The sequence below is a fragment of the Podarcis bocagei genome, assembly GCF_964188305.1.
Source record: "Podarcis bocagei genome assembly, chromosome: 12".
NCBI lineage: Eukaryota > Metazoa > Chordata > Lepidosauria > Squamata > Lacertidae > Podarcis > Podarcis bocagei.
Genome location: NC_138137.1, coordinates 5,538,343 through 5,550,947, shown reverse-complemented (window position 1 = coordinate 5,550,947; position 12,605 = coordinate 5,538,343). Strand labels below are relative to the sequence as shown.

Here is a 12,605-nt window from a genome sequence, read left to right as displayed (position 1 = left end):
TTCATTGAGCGTCCGGGGTTCCGGACTGTACTCGACCGTGCTCTCACGACTCAGATTTTCTTCAAAAACATTTTCTGTGTAGATACCCATGAGATAACCTCAAATTCATTTTCAAAGATTTTTTGGTCCAAAATTGGGCGCAGGAGAAATTTTCGCAAATTTCGATTTTCGCACGATTTAGGTTAATGCAATTTCTGTGTCAGTTTAGGGAAAAAACCCTCCTGATTCGCTTATTTTTCAACCAATTGGGCTTATTTGGGTATCAAAATAAAGCTAATATTGGTCTCTTTCAAAATAAGGTATAAATATGGTATTGAGTGCCACAGAAAAGGGTCACTGACCATTCAAAGTGAATTTTAGTCATTTTGTACATTGGCAGGTTCGATAAGCCATAGCATGCAAACCACAACTAACAATATGTATCATACTTTTTTTGTAGGATGGGCTAACCATGAACTTGTTATGCTTTAAAAATAAGAAGGGTGTTTTTTGTGGTAATAAAATATTTTTTTTAAGTTTTATTAATTATTTAATAAAAACAAAATACGTCTCGGATCCCTTGTTTTTTCTAAACTCACGCAGAAATTGTATTAGCCTAAACTGTGTGAAAATCAAAATTTTAAAAAAATTCTCTTGCACCCAATTTTGGATGAAAAATTTAAAAAAAAATTATTTGAGTTTATTTCATAGTATCTACACATAAAAAAAAATGAAGAAAATCTGAGTCGTGAGAGCACATGGCACCAGGTGGTTTGGCATGAAATGATAAAGCCTAGAAACAGCGAAAAACATTGGGAAGAAGCAATGTGTTTTTTTAAAAAAAAACCACAATTAAACAGTTATGTGTGTGTGTGAGAGAGAGAAATATCTATTAAAACATACAATAAAAATATCACAGCACCAGAAATAAAACGTAGTACGTGTATGAAATTTGTTGTCATAATATACCATAATGCCCCTAGATTATTATTTTTTTAAAAATAATATTTATTACTTTTCCAAAAAGTTTAAACACTAAAAGAAAAGAAAAAGCACATACAAACAATACATTAAACTAACAAAACAATACAACAACAATAAAATAAATCCAACAATTTCATTATCCCATCTTTCATTCACTTATTTCCACGACCTCCTCACACCTCCCTTTTTGTATTCCACTTCTGCTAATTATTTCAGCAATTCCTTTCCATCTTCCACTGTTTTCTATCCTATAATTATCTTAACTCATTCTAACCTTATTTTTTCCTTTAATACTCTATTAATCTATTTATACTTAATTCCTTATAACATTTCTACTAAAGCCATGTAACTTCATTCCAACATTTTTCTAACATTCATTGATTTTACAGTATTTCTGTAAATAATCTTTAAATTTTTTCCAATCTTCTTCCACCGACTCTTCTCCCTGATCTCGGATTCTGCCAGTCATTTCCGCCAATTCCATATAGTCCATCAACTTCATCTGCCATTCTTCTCGGGTGGGTAAATCTTGTGTCTTCCAATACTTTGCAATGAGTATTCTTGCTGCTGTTGTAGAATACATAAAAAAAGTTCTATCCTTCTTTGGCACCAATTGGCCAACCAGGCCCAGGAGAAAGGCCTGTGGTTTCTTCAGGAAGGTATATTTAAATACCTTTTTCATTTCATTATAAATCATCTCCCAGAATGTCTTAATCCTTGGGCATGTCCACCAAAGGTGAAAGAATGTGCCTTCAGTCTCATTACATTTCCAACATTTATTTTCGGGCAAATGATAAATTTTTGCAAGCTTGACTGGTGTCATGTACCACCTATAAATCATTTTCATTAAGTTTTCTCTTAGGGCATTACATGCCGTAAATTTCATACCTGTGGTCCACTAGATTAAATTATATTTAAAAAAACAACAACAACCCAATGATGACAGTCGTGAAGGAAATATATAGCAAAACAGATAAATGGAACCTTATTTTCAGCATTACCCTGAGTACTAGTAGCTACAGATAAACATCTGGGGAAGGCCATCACCTTCATTCATTCATTTATATTTTAATTAACACATTTCTTCCCCTAAATGGGGCCCAGAGCAGGAAACATCAAAAAGTCAAAATGACGCATTAAAAAAAAACAACATTTCAAAACAATATGAAAGCCACTTATAAAAACATTTGAGAACATTCAGAGGATGTAGAAACATAGTGTCCCTTTTGTGAGCGTGTACCAAAATTTAGCTGGAAACAGTTGGAAATAAGATGATGGATTAAATGTCAGGGACAGTGAGGGGCAACAGAAGAATGAACTTAAATGCAACAGGAGGGAAATTAGGGACCCATATCATGAGATGACCTGCACCTTGTGGATGTGGGGCAGAGAAGGAATCAGCCTGTTAGAGGCCTCTGGAACATCAGGTGTTAATCTGAATTGAGATCTTCTCTGGGTTTTAAATTTGTTTCTTAATTTTCCCCAGTTAACCCTGGGCACATAGCGCTGCATCCAAAGGCTGCCTTCCTGCAAAGTGGCAGAGCAGCCAGGGCAGACAGAGGTTTTTGCAGAGCAGAAGATCATGTAACAAATAGCTCAGATATTACACCATTTAGCATTTTATGATTTGGGGTGCACATCGTATATATGTATTCAGACACTGAAGAGATAAACAATTCTACGACCTTCCATAGACATCTGAAGTCAGCCCTGTATTGATGTTTTGTTATGTTTTTGTTATGTTGTTATGTTTGTTATGTTTTCGTGTATTCTGTTGGAAGCTGCCAAGAGAGGCTGGGGCAAACCCAATCAAATGGGGGGGGGGTACAAAAATATTATTATTATTATTATTATTATTATTATTATTATTACTTCCTCTTCATCTCTCTTCCTCTCTCTTTCACACACATCATATATATATTATGTGATCTACATAGACCAGGCATAGGCAAACTCCGGCCCTCCAGATGTTTGGGACTACAATTCCCATCATCCCTGAACACTGGTCCTGTTAGCTAGGGATGATGGGAACTGTAGTCCCAAACATCTGGAGGGCCGGCGCTTGCCTATGCCTGGCATAGGGAGACAAACAAACCCACACGTTCGCACAGCCACACCCACCCTTTTGTGTTCCTAAAATACATTTTGCTGACATAATTGGAAGGGGAAAGTATCCCACAGATAAAATAAAGCTTCTGTTAAGTGAATGTTCTGCACAGCACTCTAAAGTACTTTTTGAGTGATTAAACTCCAGTTTCTGCTCATGACTTGATGGATTGTGTGATGCACCGAATGCTACAGGTTGTGAAACAGTAGGAAAGGGAGGCAGCTAATGTGTTGGACAAACTCCCTTACAACCGGCACGCATGGTGTGCCCTCACCTGTTGGCTCAGAGGCTCGCCTTTACCTTGCGCAGATTTTAAACTTTAATGTCAACAGACCTCTCTTATCATAGTTGCAAATGGTTTTCACTTTAATGTTTAAAATAATGTCTCCCTCTCATACCATTAAGCTGCACCAAGGAACCTGTCATTCATAAATCATAGATGAAAAGGACACACTAATGCACAAATTTTGCTTGTTTAAAATTTGAGAGTGCATGTAAAGTAGGGAACTGGAGATTAAAAAAATAATGCAAGGACAGGGTCCGGGTAAAAGCAGATATAACAAAGTGGAGGAAGAGGCTTTTTAGTGTAGGTGGATGATGAAATCTTAATGAAGACACAGGCATTATAAAAGTGTATCGCTTGGCTCCAGGGGATTCTAGCTTATGGTTACTGTGGATATAGTATTATAAATAAACATAAGCTGATACACATTTTTTATTGCAAATTCATTCTGCCTTACTAATTTGGATATTATGGCTACCTTATGTGCGCCAGTTTGGCTGAAGGAAATGTGAAGATTCAGCTCCAAGCCCTGCTGTGGTGCAGGCTCCATTCATTTAAATGGGGCTTGCATGGGTCAGCCATAGGACTATCACAGAAGGGTAGATGGGATGCCTTCTAGCCCTCTCTGTATAGTTCCAGGGGTCCATCAGGTTAATTCCGGAACATCAGATGGAGTAAATCATGGATTCATGGGAATATCTAAGTTAGAACTTACCGTATATGCAGAAATGACATTTTACCCTTAGGTTGATGTTGTTGTTTAGTTGTTTAGTCGTGTCCGACTCTTCGTGACCTCATGGACCACAGCATGCCAGGCACTCCTGTCTTCCACTGCCTCCCGCAGTTTGGTCAAACTCATGCTGGTAGCTTCGAGAACACTGTCCAACCATCTCGTCCTCTGTCGTCCCCTTCTCCTTGTGCCCTCCATCTTTCCCAACATCAGGGTCTTTTCCAGGGAGTCTTCTCTTCTCATGAGGTGGCCAAAGTCTTGGAGCCTCAGCTTCACAATCTGTCCTTCCAGTGAGCACTCAGGGCTGATTTCCTTCAGAATGGATAGGTTTGATCTTCTTGCAGTCCATGGGACTCTCAAGAGTCTCCTCCAGCACCAGAATTCAAAAGCATCCATTCTTCGGCGATCAGCCTTCTTTATGGTCCAGCTCTCACTTCCATACATCACTACTGGGAAAACCATAGCTTTAACTATACGGACCTTTGTTGGTAAGGTGATGTCTCTGCTTTTTAAGATGCTGTCTAGGTTTGCCATCGCTTTTCTCCCAAGGAGTAGGCGTCTTTTAATTTCGTGGCTGCTGTCACCATCTGCAGTGATCATGGAGCCCAAGAAAGTAAAATCTCTCACTGGCTCCATTTCTTCCCCTTCTATTTGCCAGGAGGTGATGGTCATGGTCTTAGTTAGGTTTCTCCATAATCCACAAAGTAACCTCTAAGAAGCTGTTCTATAAGCAGTGTTAAGAGGTAAGAAATAATATATCCTGGCAAACAATAACCAGGATGGCTGGGAATGGCTATGGTGGGTGTCAGGAATCACAAGCCCTGATAATATTCTACCACCACCGTCCCCAAGTCGTAGGATACCACAGGAATAATCTTCCAGGGCCAGTTTCCTTAAGAGAAGAGAATAGTAGAGACTTGGGAGGTTTGTTTTGTTTTGTACATTAATTTCTAAATGTACAAGTTGAGTGGTAGGGAAGAGGCGGGCCTTTAGACTGACACACACACACACACACACACACACACACACACACACACTCCATCTCAGTATCCCTTCTGAAGCAGAGTTCTGGATTCAGCCTCCATGCTCACAGAGAGGTGTGTCCTGCATTCCTAGCTGTCCTTGATTTCTCTTTAACTACTATACATCATTGGGACACGGGTAGCCCTGTGGGTTAAACCACAGAGCCTAGGACTTGCCGATCAGAAGGTCGGCAGTTCGAATCCCTGCGACGGGGTGAGCTCCCGTTGCTCGGTCCCTGCTCCTGCCAACCTAGCAGTTTGAAAGCACATCAAAGTGCAAGTAGATAAATAGGTACCGCTCCAGAGGGAAGGTAAACAGCGTTTCCGTGTGCTGCTCTGGTTTGCCAGAAGCGGCTTAGTCATGCTGGCCACATGACCCGGAAGCTGCACGCCGGCTCCCTTGGCCAATAAAGTGAGATGAGCGCCGGAACCCCAGAGTCGGTCACGACTGGACCTACTGGTCAGGGGTCCCTTTACCTTACCTTACCATCATTAGAAGCCAAGCTGCAAAAGAGAAGACCATGAAGCTTGGACATGAAGAAAAGTGATGTTGCACCTTCTATAAAATATCTGGATATTTAAAAAGCCAGCACCAGATCCTTCATAAATGACTGTCAAAATTTCATCCTGCACTCTGTACGGTGCGGGGCTGCGGAGAGTGAGATCCAGAGGAGCGGTTCCCGAAGGCTTCTTCCAGCAAGCCAGGGCCATGGCAGATGGGCTGCTGCTGTTCTGAGCATGCTCTGACATAGTCGGACAATTCAAGGCCTTTCTGCACTTCTATTTCATCACTCAATTCCTGGTTTTCTTGAGGATAAGGGAGGGTGATAACCAGTCCTCTCCTTACTGCCTTGTGGATTAAATAGATATCTATACTACATGACGCCAGATTTGAGCCTGCAAAGTATGAGAGGTTGTTATTATTAGGGTGTGATACTTTTATTTGTTCTTCAGAAGCCATGGGCAAACAGTGTCAAGCATTGAAAGATTATCACACCATAAAACTTAGCATTTTATTTCCCAAACTTTGAATGTTTCTCAGTTTGTTTCCCCATCTATGGATCCTACAGCCAATAACAATCAATTGTCTTCCCTTATCATTAGTGAAATGTCCCTGTGCTGAAATGAGACCTTGCTTTCCTCTGAAACTGTTAGATCTTTAAATTTCCTTTTTTTAAAAGAAGCAGCAGGTTATTTTAAGCATCATTTCATGGCTAAACATGTGCATTAAACAGCAAAAGAACTGGGAGCTAGAAGATGGCCATTAGAATCTTCAGACCGATATTTATTCATATATCATAACACTTTAGAAAGAGGCTTTCTTTAATCTTGAATTGCTTAGAGGTCCAATTGGCCCTTTAAAAAAACAGCAAAAAAGCCACAATATTTTTTAGCATAGTTGTATAATTTGATTGCAAGAAAATATCTAAAAATTGTATTAATTCATTTAATGCATTTCTGTATTGGGCTTTTTTAGGCAAAGAGGGGGGAGGGGACGCAGTTGAAGTGCCAACTTCAATTGCTTACTGATCTAAAGTCCAGAGCCCCTTTTCCCTCAGAAGGGCATTCTCTCTTTTAACTAAAGTGATGCAGTCCCTATTCATTTGTATTCCCCATCTAGTTACACGAAATAGCTTTCAGAGCCTACAGAAAACAGTGTTTCGGTTATGTATTTTAATGAGCACCAATGTCAGTAATAATCAAAATGATGTTTCACTTAGAGGAATAGTTTATTCCCAGGTACATCTACATGGTACTAACATAACCAAAACAAGGATGACACAGTAAGAAGAAGGACTATGCTCAATAGTAATTTCACTTTGGAGCCATAACTGCAAATAATATAATCCCTGCGTTACTATATATCACATAACTGAAGGACAGGTATGGTAAAGTTTTAGTAAAATCAATGGCTACCAAAAATCTGATACAGAAGTATGCTTTGCCCCATTAAAATCAATGGGATTAAGCACATATAACAGGCACATACAATATGTATATGATGAGGATAAATGAAAACAATATGATGTTTATAAGGCATCAAAATAAGGCTTCAAAACCCTTATTTGTTTAGGTGATTGTAATTTATTTTATTTGCTTATTTCAACAATTTAGATATGGCTTCATCATAGTCATCTCTAAGTGGTATACAGGTGATCTGATGCAGTAAGACCTGCAACAAGTTGAAAAGATAAAATCAGAGTTTAATTGAGAAGCCTGCTAGGAGACTGTCTGACTTCAACTGCAGGGGGTTCCACAAAGCTGGACCCACAATACTGCGATACTGATGTCCCAGCTCACATAGCTGGCTTTGAGCTGCTTTACACATATACGTCCATTCCTTTATTACTGTAATGGCAAGTGGTGATTTGAATATATGACTCTGCGCAAGCAATGATCAGTTTACTCACATCCAGTTGACACATCACAGCAACGCAGAAGTGGCCGGAAAAGGGGGCAGAACCGGGTAGGAGCATAACATGTTGGAAATGGCATTCTGCCATCACCCACAATGACTTGGAACGCAACCCCTGTGCCAATTAGGGGTTGCCTATACTGTATTTATCAATTATAAAGGTATTTATAGGCTGTATTTATAGGCATAGCCTGTCCAAATCAACTTGCATGTCCTAAAATCACAACAGAAATCAAAACAAGCCCTCACAGATCAAACACCAGTTTCCTCCGCTTTTCAGTAGAGGGACATCACACATGCTGTGATGGGTCATGGGTTATGCTTACCTGAGGTTTACCAAAAGCATGTGTTACATTGCCAAGAGATGTTATCCTTGCTTTCTCTGTGCATCCTTTTTGTAGAGACTGTAAAGGTAAAGGTAAAGGACCCCTGACAGTTAAGTCCAGTTGCAGACAACTCTGGGGTTGCGGCGCTCATCTCGCTTTACTGGCCGAGGGAGCCGACATTTGTCTGCAGACAGTTTTTCTGGACCATGTGGCCAGCATGACTAAGCCACTTCTGGCGAAACCAGAGCAGCGCACGGAAATACCGTTTACCTTCTACTTGCACTTTGACGTGCTTTCAAACTGCTAGGTTGGCAGGAATTGGGACTGAGCAATGGGAGCTCACCCCGTCGTGGGGTTTCGAACCACCGACCTTCTGACTGGCAAGCCCTAGGCTCTGTGGTTTAGACCACAGCGCCACCTGATACTGCATTCCGAAACCCACAAATGAGCACCATTTGTATGTCTTGCAGCCTTGGCAAAGAACAAGTTACCATTTCTGAGGCAGTTGCCCATTTCTTTTGTGCATAACCACTTTGATTCATTAAAAAAATCTGCCAAGAATCCTTATGTGAAACAATGTGAAATTAACCTGTGAACCAGTTTCATATACATACATACATACATACATACATACAAGTTTGTAGAAATCTGGCTGGGGCCATGGAGAGAATTTTCCTTTCCTAAGGAGGTCTGTTTTGTATTTTAAGAAGCATTGGCTTCATGTGCAGTCAAGAGTTTCCAGCAGATAAATTAATATCAAGTAATTCCTCTGAATATTTGTTACCATAAAATCAATAGAACTTGAGGAGGGAGGGTTACAAAAGTTCTCAATGCATTTCTTAGGGACACTTTGAAACAAAAACGGAAAAACATTCTGTGGCTCGTATACTTTGAAATGCCAAAAGGGGTCTTGAGTGCCTCCCTGTATGCATATAATAGTCTTTTCAAAGCGGTGGCACATTAATTTAACTGGAGGCTCCCAAATGAAGTGCATGAATTGTAAATAGTTTAGCACTGGAAGAAAGCCAGGAGCAAGTGTTGCCACTGGGTAATAGTCTCCTGCGGCCACATCAACGCTGAGGTGAAGCAGAGATATTTATAGAGTCATTTTCAGAGGAGGAGACGACGACATGTAAAGGCTTGTGTGCTCTCTGGCTCTAGGTGGAAGCTACTGTTGTCCTTCTATCCATTACAACTGCAGTGTTCTTCCCTTCACACACACACACCTTTGTTGCTGTAACATCGTAGTGGAGTAATACGTTGGGATCAAAACATGCAGAGGATTTTTCCACTAAGGTATTCCAGTGGCATTACGGATCACAAGAGTGAACTTGAGTGGCAGGTGCGGGAAACGAGAAGGGAAATATTGCCTGATTTTACATGCAGTTTCTTTTCTTTCTCTCTCACCCCACCCCCGTCATCCAAACTGCTCACGTTTTTTCCCCCTGCCATTGCATGTTGCAAATTTCTGTATCTGTGGGCTGCTTTCACTAGAAAGTTAAGCATGTTTAAGCTCCATTGGAACTTAAACATGGGAATTTTCCTGAGGTATGGCAAGCCTACCTCACTTTCAAAAGCAAGCAGGGTGATGGTGGTTCTGCTACTCAGAGAGCCCCTTTATGCTCACAGTACTAATCTTTGGAACCTGCCCTGCATTTTACTTAGGGCTGAAATTCAGATTAATGTGATGCACATTACCTATGCTTAAGTTGTCACTTACTGCAACACACACTGTTTGGGCACTATCTCTATGGTGTATAAAATAATTGTTCTTCCAGGCCAGGAATGCACACTGCTTCACCCCTCTTGCATGGCATAGTTTCTTGGTGCTGCTTAACTGATACTGCTGAGCATTTTCACATTTGTTGTTTAAGACCATGTATACATTAGTGGCTTAAAACTCAGCAAGGTTGCTTTCCCCACAGTTGCACACTGCTGTGCACACCAGATAGAGAGGGCAGGGATGCTTTCACTCAATGTGCATTACCCGTTTGGTTTGCCTGCACTGGCACCACCACCAAACTCCTATTCATGAAGTTGTCATCTGGGCATTTGTGGCCATCTGCACCTGAGCAATGGCTGCCTCAAATGTGCTCACCTTAGCTTCACCACCAAGTGCCTGTGGCTTATGTTTTCCTTACAGATTGAAGCTTGATTGATGGGGGAAAGCATCAAACTACGGGATGGAGGTGGGTTGTGGCTCACGTCATATGTGTATGGTGGGAGTGCTTTGGAGCCAGAGTAAACAGCAGTCTGTACACAGCCTATGATGAGCCCATATTTTCTGTCATTTGCTCATTCGTAGCATATATTGCTAGCCTTTTTCATCTCATAACCACATTTCACACCCGGGGATTGCTCCCCTTGTTAATTACTGTCATTTTAAAATATGCACAATATATTTTAGCATATGTGACGGTCCCACTATGTTTCATGTCTATGTGGTGTCCCATTTCGGAAATATGCTTCCAAATCCGCTTGGTGCGCAGGCTTCTTCCATGTTTGGGCAGCCTGCAAGGCAGCCAAGATGGTGAGCAGGAGATGGAGGACTGGGAGTGTGGGTCTTGCTGAGCATCTGGAAAGTGGTGAAGGGAAGGGGCAGGATTTGGAAGGCAGAAGCGCATGTAGGGGAGTGTGGCTTAACCCTTTCCATGCCTGCCACTTCTCTTCTACATTTCACTTCCCCAGCTGCTTCCCCCCAGTCAGGCAACTGCTTGCTATGCTGGAAGAAGGCTGCACTGGATGGGCTGTGCAGAGGAGAGGGAGCACAACTTTCCCCCCACAACTCTCTCTCCTCCCAGTTACGCTGTCCCCCACTGCTTTTATTGTGTTTGCAGTAGATCTGGGTTGCCAGATTTGCACTTGAGCCTTTCTGATCCAACTTGGGGCTGTTGCGTAGCTAAACAAATGGAGAATCGTGTGATAAAGTCATCCCACAACCCCATAGCTAGGTTGTGCCAGTGCAGTCCTAGCTACACACACACACACACACTCCAACATTTTGCTGATCGGATGTGTTGCTCTGTGTGTGTTTTGTTTAGATTCAGATCTAATGCTGTCATTCCTTTTCCCCTGTGAGGACTGGAAATTGTAGTTCTGTGTGGGGAGATTGTAACTTTTTTAAAAAAAATGAAATCTCAGCACCCTCACTAAGCTACAGTTCCTACAAATTGATCCTGTCAGGGAAGCCTTAGCAGCAAAACCAGCATAAAGCTTAAGACAGACAGATAGAAATACTGTGTTGTCCTGACAAAATTATACCCATTGCGGTGGCTAAAGTGCCATCAAAATATTCTGAATTCATTCAGCAAAACCTGAGCCTTTGTCTGCTGTTTACCAAAATGATCCATTACTGTCGCTGACAGCACCACTGTGTAGGACGCTGCATTAAAGCTTTAAAATGTTTTGTTCACAAAATTTATTGTTTTGAAAAATGTTTGGGTGTGTTCATTTCACATCTTTTTATCCTGGAAATATAAGCAACACTTCTCAAAACTTTGTGATTAATTTTAATGCACATCTTCTCTTTTACCTGTTTTCATTTTTAAAAATTGCACAATACATCTGAAACAGTTAATCTAGAGAGACCAAGATATCTATCATTTTTAATGCAATAACATCCTCATGTATGTTGCTATTTTAGATTTTCTGAGCAGTCTTTTTCATATACATATAGATGTGTGTGTATATTGAACATTTGACATGAACTAATTTGAGTTTCCTATGTTTGTGAGCTACCTCACAAGGGAAAAGTTGCATTAAATAAATAATAGAGATAAAAATTTATAGTTCCATATATTTCAGAGCTAATGCAGCCAACGTACAATGGAACAGTAACATGAAGACACACTATGCTGTAATTTGATTGATTTGTTTTGACAGCAGCCAAATAATTGAGAGTGAAAGGTGTCAGCACAGATGAAATATTGTAGAAGCCACATTCAGAAGGCAAACCCCAGCAGCAATTGCAACTGGAGTTTTATTTCCTTTGATATCATACTGTTACTCACTTCCAGTTTATTATAAAACCACGAGAGGTAGGCAACTTTTCAAATGAAAGAAGCGCTTGCATGGAGAAGATAGAAATGGAAGTTTGTGTCAGGTACTTGAACAATGGAATAGATACTGACATTGGGTTATGTGATGGATGTAACGTGGAAGGCAAAATTATCTTAATCTTTCCCCCTGGTTTTCTCTCTTTTTCTAAATCCTTTTTTACAGGCTACTGCTTATCTGGCATCTTACCTCTAGCATGGAGGGTAAGTGACTCCCTCCGGAGCAACCATCAGTGTCATTCTGTGGATTGCTTAGCGGGGGTTTGCTGCAAGAGCAGGATTGCCATTACCCACCCCAGCAGTAAGGCTCTTCTTTAGTTCACCTCTTCCTCACGGCAGCGCAGCTCACAATGGGATGCATTCATGTCTTCAGTACAGCAGTCGAATGCAGGAGCCGGGCTGGGGGAAGCGAGGGGCAACTTCTAACCTTGGAGGCCTCTAGATGAGAGATGCAGCCAAGTGGCCAAGTCATCCATGGTAGCTGGAAGTAAGGGGATCTGGAAATTGTAGCTGTGGAGCTTAGAAGATGCATAAATGTTCCACTGTGCGCTGTTGTTTAGAAACGCTGTTGACTCAGACCTGCTTTTGTATGTTTGTGTGTTAGCACTGCGGGTACGTAGAATATGCCACGTTGAAAAAACAGAGCAAATCGCCTGCATTCACATATACTCACAGACATGGTAACAAAAAGGGGAAATGGTAG

The 12,605-nt window shown here is 41.1% G+C and overlaps 1 protein-coding gene across 2 annotated transcripts in view; it reads left to right on the top strand.

Annotated features, from left to right (window-relative positions):
* POU6F2 (POU class 6 homeobox 2) overlaps positions 1-12,605 on the top strand; it is a 304,331-nt gene that overhangs the window by 160,124 nt on the left and 131,602 nt on the right. The gene's annotated exons all lie outside the window — the stretch shown is intronic.